The following is an 8765-nucleotide window of genomic DNA, read 5'->3' as shown; positions in this document are numbered from 1 at the left end:
GGAAAGAGGAGATCTTAAGCAATAAAAATATATGTGTCTCAATTTTTTCTAGTGTCGAATAGTCTTAGTTATTGGCCGTTCAAAAGCAGTGTACCGGTAGTGACGTTTTGGCCGTTTAAGGGTTAAAATGGTATAATTTTTAATATTTTTTAATCCAATGGTTGATTCTTCAATTTAGAACATTGTAAATTATAACGTGGATTAATATTTTTGGAACTGAATCTGAATATTTGAACTCTACAATTGATAAAAGTTTAAAATTTGTAATTTGGCAGTTTAACTGCAATTACCCAGGATTTTTTTCTTCGGTTATAATGGCCACCCTGTTATTTTCAGGAGGTTTTTAAAATATATACAGATTTATAACTATTTTAAATATTTCAAATGTTTTTAAAACGAGTTAAAAGATTTCAGAGGATTTCTACGGCTTTTAAAAGATTTTAATGGATTGAAAGTGATTCCAAAGAATTTCGATGCATTTGCATAGAATTAGAAGGGAAGACATTTTTGTAATTTTTTTTCCTGAATTTTACAGGTCATGTCTTCTTTTTAGCATTTTTATATGTTTTTAGATAATTTTAAAAGATTTCAAGGAGTTATTAATTGATTTTATTAATTTAAAGTGATTTTAAAGCGTTAACAATATTTTAGGATAAGCTTTTAATAAGGTTTTAACATATTTTTAAAGATTTCACAGGATTTTATAAGATTTCCGAGGATTTCAATTATTTAAAGGAATTTTAATGCTATTATTGTATTTAATAAAATTATCAGAAATATCTAAAAGTATTTTTCAAAATTCCTTGGTATTCTAAAGAACTTTAACAATTTAAAAAAAAAATTAAAAGAATTTCAAATTTTTTAGGTTACTTTATAAGATTCCAAAGAAATTTTCAATTGATTTCAGTAATTTAATGGGATTTGAACGGATTTGAAATAATTGAGGGTGTTGTAAATGATTCCCAGGATTTTTCAAGGTCTTTAAAATTTTTCAAGAGATTTCAAGGGTTTTGGAATATTTGAGAAAATTTTACAGGATTCTTAGAAATTTGTTATTTATTTCAATATTTTGAAGAGCTTTCAAAGAATTTGAAATATTTTAGGGTATTTTGAAAGCTTCAAGTTTTCAAGACAGATATGGAAGGATTTTACAAGACCTATAAAGTTTCAAGATTTTTTAAAAGATTACACAGGATTTTATAAGATTGGAAAATTTAAATGATTTCATTAGGTTTAAGAGCCCTTAAAGTGTTTAAATAAATTTTCCAGGATTTCAAGGAGTATCATTAGATTTCATATAATTTTACGGGATTTCATAATATTTTAATGGATTTAAAATTAGTTATTTACAAGAAGTGAGGAATATGAATATATTTGTACTGAATTATTTAAAAGCCTTTCGAATTTTTCTAAATTAATCCAATTTTAATCAATTCTGGAATTTTAAAACAAATTTTGTTTTATTTATCTTTGAAGCAGGGTGGCCGCTGGACCGGGAAATGACCGGGAATATTCTGAGACCGGGAAAAACCGGGAAATTACAGTGAATTTATTTTTTTGCTGGGAATAAAAACCGGAGCAATAATTTATTTGACAAAACGATTCTAAATCTGTTGAAAATTTGATCATTTTATTTTTAAATTACAATTTTAATGTTTGATCAATAAAATATTTTAAATTCAAAATTTTAGGTCTTTTTTTATATTATTTTTTATATTAAATTGAATAAATTAATTAAATAATATATTATTTTTATTAGTTTTCTTAGCCATTAAAAATTTCACTGTTCATTGAAGACGCGTAAATTAAATAAAAATATATGTAGACGTAAAAAATTTGAAACTGAATTGTTTTACATAGAAAGCTTTGAATCTGTAAAATTCCGTAGAGCTTTTCAAATTTTAACTTTACAATTTGAATTGTTCTGTTTAAAAAAATGTTTAATTTGTAAGTAAAATTGTTAAATTTTGACGTATAAATAGCAATTGAACACTTATTATTTATTAACAAAATTTGAGTAATTTCAAGAGATATTTCGTAGTTTTGAAAAGATTCAAAATTAATTAAAAACTTGAAATGGCTTCAAGTAATTAAAAAGAATTGTGTTGACATTTTTGTTTAAAACTTCTATATACATTTTAAAATTAACTGAGTTTTTCCTACAACTTTTTGAAATCCTGTAAATTAAAAAAAATCCTTAAAAACGTCCAGGTTCTGTTTGGCTCATTTTGGAAATCTCTAAATTTTTTGGTTGAAATCTGCAAAAATCTGCATTTTGTTTACGTTACGAATAGCTCAATTTTTTCGGGTGACAAACTTCGTGTAAATGATTTGAAATCATTTCAAGTTCTAAATTTAATTTTGATATTTTTAAAACTTCTAAATATCTCTTCCAATGACTAATTTTTTCTACAAATAATAAGTGTTCCTATTGTTATTTATAAATTCAAATTTTAAGGATTTTTTTTCTTAATTTGCAGGTGTTTCTAAAAGTTAAAAAAAAAATTAAATTCATTTAAAAATATATTTAAACGTTTCTCAATATTTTGAAATCAATTTTTAGAGTTTTTGAAGGATGCTCAAACTATTTTGAATGAAAATAATTTAACTTCTAATTAAAAAAATTGTTAAGTTAAAAAGAAATTTTTAATTTTTAATTTGTCTACCTTAAAAGTACTTAAAAAATATATCGTTTTGAAAATTTTTAAAGTTCATTGCTTCATTCTTTAATTTAGAGTAATATTAATGTTAGCGTGGATTTATAGTTTTGGAATTTAATCTGAATCTTTGAACTCTATAATTTATAAAAGTTTTAAATTTTGCAGTTTATCTGCATTTCATTCAAAAAATTTTAATTGAATAGAAATACAACTTTTCGGTTGAAAAGTTCAACTCTTTTGAAAGTTTTTTTTTTTTTTTATTTTAAATATTTTTTGTCTGAATATTCTTCTTTTTGGATTGAAAATTCAATTTTTTTCGTTTAAAATACTTTCTTGCTTAAAAATTCATATCTTGATTTGTTAAAAAATTAAATATTTCGCAGAAAATTTACTTTTTGTTTAAATTAAATATTTTTGTGTGAAAAAGATAACTGAAATATTTTCTGGGTGAAAATTCAACTATTTTTAAAACAAATATTTTTTAAATTAAATTTCTTGGATGAAAATGCAACTATTTGATTGAAAATTAAACTGTTTAGTTGAAAAGTTATACTTTTTTGTTGGAAATTCTTGTTTTCAGTGCCCGTTTAATTTTTTTGTACTCATTTCAAACTTACTGAATTCATAAAATTTTGTCATATTTTTTAATTGTTGTCAATTCACTGGTTTTCTTTTTTAATTCAGCTTGATTTTTTATGAAATTCATCGAATTCTTCTCACTGTCCCTAAATTTTTCGATATTCACTCAAATTTTACTCAAATAAATGGATATTTTTATTTAATTTTTCCAAGTAATTTAAATTCTTTTGAATTACTTTTTATTTATTAGTCACTTCTTTGGTTAGAATTCATTAAAGATTTCAAAAATTTGAAGTGATTTGAATTTTTTTTTTTGAATTTACTCCGAATTCTTATTAATTTATCCTGCATTTTTCTAAATTTCTTAGAATTCCTTTGAATTTCTTTTAATTGACTCAATTCCATGTAAGTCAGTGGATTAAAAAAATATTTCATATTTTTTAATCATTTTCAATTCACTTGATTGCTTTTTAAATTCAGCTTGATTTTTTTATGGGTTATTTTTTTGTCATTAGTCACTTTTTTCTTTAGAAGTTATAAAAGTTTTCATACATTTGAAGTGATTTGAATTTTTTTTAATTCACCCTGAATTCCTTTAAATTCTTTAGAATTCCCTTAAATGTTTAAAAAATAACTTTAATTCTTTTAAACTTACTCAATTCTATGTGAGTCAGTGGAATAAAAAAAAATCATATTTTGTAATTTTTCAAGCTCACTTCGAAGTTACTGAATTGAAAGAAGTTTTTCTTGTAAATCCGCTCAAATTTCACTGAAGAAAATGGATTTTTTCGATTTTTTTCTAGATTTTTTCAATTAATTTAAATTCTTTTGAATTATTTTTTAGTCATTAGTCACTTATTTGGTTAGAAGTTATTAGGATTTTCAAACATTTCAAGTGATTTGATTTTTTTTAATTCTCCCTGAATTCTTATTAATTTGCCCTGAATTCTTTTGAATTCTCGAAAAGTCTCTTGAATTTTTTAATTCATTTAAATCTTCTAAGTTTACTCAATTTTGCTTAATTTTATAGATTTTTAATTTGTTTAATCTCACCTTTAATTCTTCGGAATTTCATCAAATTTCTTTGTATTCTCTTCAATTTTTTAAGCTCAATTCGAAGTTACTGAATTCAAACAAGTTTTTTCATATTTTAAAACTGTTTTTAATTCATCTGAATGTTTTTTAATTACCTTCGAATTTTTACGAATTTCATCGAATTCTTCTCGTTTTTCCTTAAATTCTTGTAAATCGGCTCAAATTTTACTGAAATAAATGGATTTTATCGATTTTTTGTTCTTAATTTTTCCAATTAATTTAAATTCTTTTGAATTATTTTTTAATCATTAGTCACTTTTTTGGTTAGATCTTATTAGGATTTTCAAACATTTCAAGTGATTTGACATTTTTTTGGAATACATCCTGAATTCTTTTCAATTCTTTGAAAATGTCTTGAATTTTTTAATTCATTTAAATCTTCTAAGGTTACTCAATTCCACTTAATTTAATGGATTTCTTCTTTCAAGTTTTTTAGCCTCACCTTGAATTCTTAGGCATTTCATAAAATTTCTTTGAATTCCGTTCAATTTTTTAAGCTCAATTCGAAGTTACTGAATTCAAAGAAGTTTTTTTTATATTTTAAAATTGTTTTTAATTCATCTGAATGTCTTTTAATTTCTTTAATTTCTTTAATTTCTTAAATTTCTTTAATTTAATTTCTGAATGTCTTTTAATTTAAATTTAAAATCTTTTATCGTTTATCTGAAATTGATCTAAATTTATTTCAATTTTACATAAATGAATGGAATTTTTTTATTTTTAAAATTGTTTCCAATTTATTTGAAATCTTTTAAATGTATTTTGAATATTTCTAAAATCTTATGAATTTATCCTAAATGTTAATGAATTCAAAAAAGTTTTTCCATATTTTAAAATTGTTTTTAATTCATCTGAATGTTTTTTTAATTCACCTTGAATTTGTATAAATGTCATGGAGTTCTACTCATTTTCCTTAAAATTTCCTAAATCCACTCAAATTTTAATGAAATAAATGGATTTTTTCGATTTTTTCCCAATTAATTTAAATTATTCTTATTATTTTTTAGTAATTACTCACTTACTTGGTTAGAAGTTATTAGGGTTTTCAAACGTTTAAGATGATTTGAATTTTTTTTTTAATTCCCCCTGAATTCTTATTAATTTATCCTGAATATTTTTCAATTCTCTGAAAATCTCTTGGATTTGTCAATCCATTTAAATTTTCTAAGTTTACTCAATTATACTTAATTTAATGGATTTAAAAAAAAAATTTTTAACCTCACCCTGAATTCTTAGGCATTTCATGAAATTTCTTTGAGTTTACTTCAATTTTTAAAGTTCACTTCGAAGTTAGTGAATTTAACAAAGTTTTTTTCGTATTTTAGAATTTTTAAAAATTTAGCTGGATGTTTTTTTTAATTCAACTTGAATTGGTATGAATTTCATAGAATTCTTCTCATTTCCCTTAAAATTTCCTAAATCCACTCAATTTTACTGAAACAAACTGATTTTTTCGATTTTTTTTCTCCATTTTTCCAATTAATTTAAATTATTTTGTATTATTTTTTAGTCATTAGTGACTTATTTGGTTAGAAGTTATAAGGATTTTCAAACATTGGAAGTGATTTGAAATTTTTTTATGAATTCACCCTGAATTCTTTCAATTCTCTGAAAATCTCTTTGAAATTTTTAATTCATTTAAATCTTCTAAGGTTACTCAATTCTACTTAATTTAATGGTTTTTTCTTTTAATTTGTTTAACCTCACCTTGAATTCTCAGGCATTTCATAAAATTTCTTTGAATTCCCTTTCAATTTTTGAAGCTCAATTCGAAGTCACTGAATTCAAAAAAGTTATTTCATATTTTAAAATTGTTTTTAATTCATCTGAATGTTTTTTAATTCAACTTGAATTTTTATGAATTTCTTTGAATTCTTCTCGTTTATCTGAAATTGATCTAAATTCATTTCAATTTTACATAAATTAATGGAATTTTTTGATTTTTAAAATTGTTTCCAATTCATTTGAAATCGTTTGAATGTATTTTGATTATTTCTAAAATCTTAGGAATTTATCCTAAATTTGTTACTTTTTGATCGCGAAAAAAGTGCCCTATGAGCTTGATAGAAAGCACTCTTTGCTCCCTATATTTTATCACATAGGGGCTGTGAGGCCTCTTTGCTGAATTCAAAGAAGTTTATTTATATTTCGAATTTTTTTTTAACGATCTAAATGTTTGTTAATTCATCTCGAATTTTTCCGAATTTCATGGAATTCTTCTCATTTCCCGTACATTTTTCTAAATCCTCACACATTTTTATTGAAATAAATGGATTATTTTTCCAATTAATTTAAATTATTTTAAATTATTTTTTACACATTCGTCACTTTTTTGTTAGAAGTTACTAGGGTTTTTAAAAATTTGAATTGATTTAAAATTTGTTTTTGAATTCACCCTAAATTCTTATTAATTTATCCTGAAATCTTTTACATTCTCTTGAAATCTCTTGCATTTTTTTAAATTCATTTAAATCTTCTAAGTTTACTTAATTATACTTAATTTAATAAATTTTGTCATTTAATTTTTTTAACCTCAACTTGAATTTAATTTATATTAATGTTTTTTAATTACCTTCGATTTTTTACGAATTTCATCGAATTCTTCTCGTTTTTCCTCAAATTCTTATAAATCCACTGAAATTTTACTGAAATAACTGGATTTCATCGACTTTTTTTTTATTTTTCCAATTCATTTCAATTCATTTGTATTATTTTTTAGTCTTTAGTCACTTATTTGGTTAGAAGTTATTAGGATTTTCAAACATTTGAATTGGTTTCAATTAAAAGAATGTTTAATTTATTTGAATTAATATATAATTTGAATTAATTTAATGGATTTTGTTCTTTTGATTTGTTTAACCTCACCTTGAATTCTCAGGCATTTCATAAAATTTCTTTGAATTCCCTTTCAATTTTTGAAGCTCAATTCGAAGTCACTGAATTCAAAAAAGTTTTTTTCATATTTTAAAATTGTTTTTAATTCATCTGAATGTTTTTTAATTCAACTTGAATTTTTATGAATTTCTTTGAATTCCTCTCGTTTATCTGAAATTGATCTAAATTGATTTTAATTTTACATAAAACAATGGAATTTTTTGATTTTTAAAATTGTTTCCAATTCATTTGAAATCTTTTGAATATAATTTGAATTTTTCTGAAATCTTATGAATTTATTCTGAATTTGTTATCTTTTGTTAGCGAAAAAAGTGCCCTATGAGCTTGAAAAAAAGCACCCTATGAGCTTGAAAAAAAGCACCCTTCGGTCCCTATATTTGATCTTATAGGGACTGTGAGGCCTCTTTTTTTTGAAAAATTTATTTTTGTAGAAATGGATGCTGCTTCTGTATAATTTGAAAATGGAATAAATTTTTCCTTTCAGGATGCATTTACAGACATAAGATGATTTCACGGATCCAAACATTCAACTTTCTCTACTTATCAGAGGAAGCGATACGGATATCAAGTTTACAGAATTGTTCTACACGATAGACTGATAATTATAAGGACAATTTTTCTCAAAAGGTACGTTTCTTGTATCTCGAAAAATGCAAATTTTATCGAATGTTTTTATAATTTCATTGATTTGCTTTGATTTGCTTTGATTTGATTTCATTAAATTTCACAGACTTACTTCTTCAAATAAATCCTAGGCTTGTAAGACAAGTACCATAATAGGATGTTCCTGTTTTCCTACTTTTGGTCGAATTTGTTACAACATGTATGAAGTGGCGACGAATTTCCTTACTCTATCGAGCTTCAACGTGTATATTTCTCGTTCTCTGACCTATCAAACAAATCCACGTAGTTACCTAAAAGGACCCAAAACTTCTCATATCAGAGAAGCCAGCATCGCCAACACGAAAAGTTAACTCGGCTTTCGAAGGTATTTTAAACTCATTTCAAATTTAAGAAATTCTATTCTGATTTTTATAGGCCTCGGACTCACAATACCCTTGACACTATTTAACTTTTTTTTTTTTTTTTTTAATGATACTATTTTTCTACTATTTCGAAAAAATGGCACTGACCGAAAGACCCGAAAATGACCAGGAATTTAATTTTAAAAAGCGGGAATTTACTTCTAATTTTACTGCCATTAAATCATAATTTATTATTGAAACAATCAGTTTCGTAAAGAGGTATAATTTCACTTAGAATAGGAAATTTTTGACATGGAATGGGAATTTGTTTGAAGAATTATCATTCGGATTTAGAAAAAAGGAATTTAAAAAAAAAATCTCTGTCAAGTCAGAGTTCGTCATTATTTGAAAGTTTTCTCTTCCAAATTTTAGACAAAGAAAAAGTGCTTGAAGTAGTTTTTAGACTATAAGTACGAGAGTAGTTCAATAAGTCCTTAGAATGACCAACATATGGCGCGCGAATCGCTCCAAATCATCTGTTTTCAGTCAGCACCACTCCCGACTAGATATA

At 23.9% G+C, this 8765-nt stretch overlaps 1 protein-coding gene across 1 annotated transcript in view; it reads left to right on the top strand.

The window, feature by feature from the left end:
* Positions 1-8765, top strand: part of LOC117174940 (syntaxin-binding protein 5) — a 48483-nt gene that overhangs the window by 19650 nt on the left and 20068 nt on the right. The window contains exons 3-4 of the mRNA XM_033364401.1: positions 7714-7856; positions 7960-8217. The gene's annotated coding sequence lies outside the window, so the exon portion shown is untranslated. The remainder of the gene's footprint in view (positions 1-7713; positions 7857-7959; positions 8218-8765) is intronic.

The sequence above is a fragment of the Belonocnema kinseyi genome, chromosome 6 (genome assembly GCF_010883055.1).
Source record: "Belonocnema kinseyi isolate 2016_QV_RU_SX_M_011 chromosome 6, B_treatae_v1, whole genome shotgun sequence".
Taxonomy (NCBI): Eukaryota; Metazoa; Arthropoda; class Insecta; order Hymenoptera; family Cynipidae; genus Belonocnema; species Belonocnema kinseyi.
Note: the sequence above shows the minus strand (reverse complement) of the source record. Positions and strands in the feature narration are given on the sequence as shown.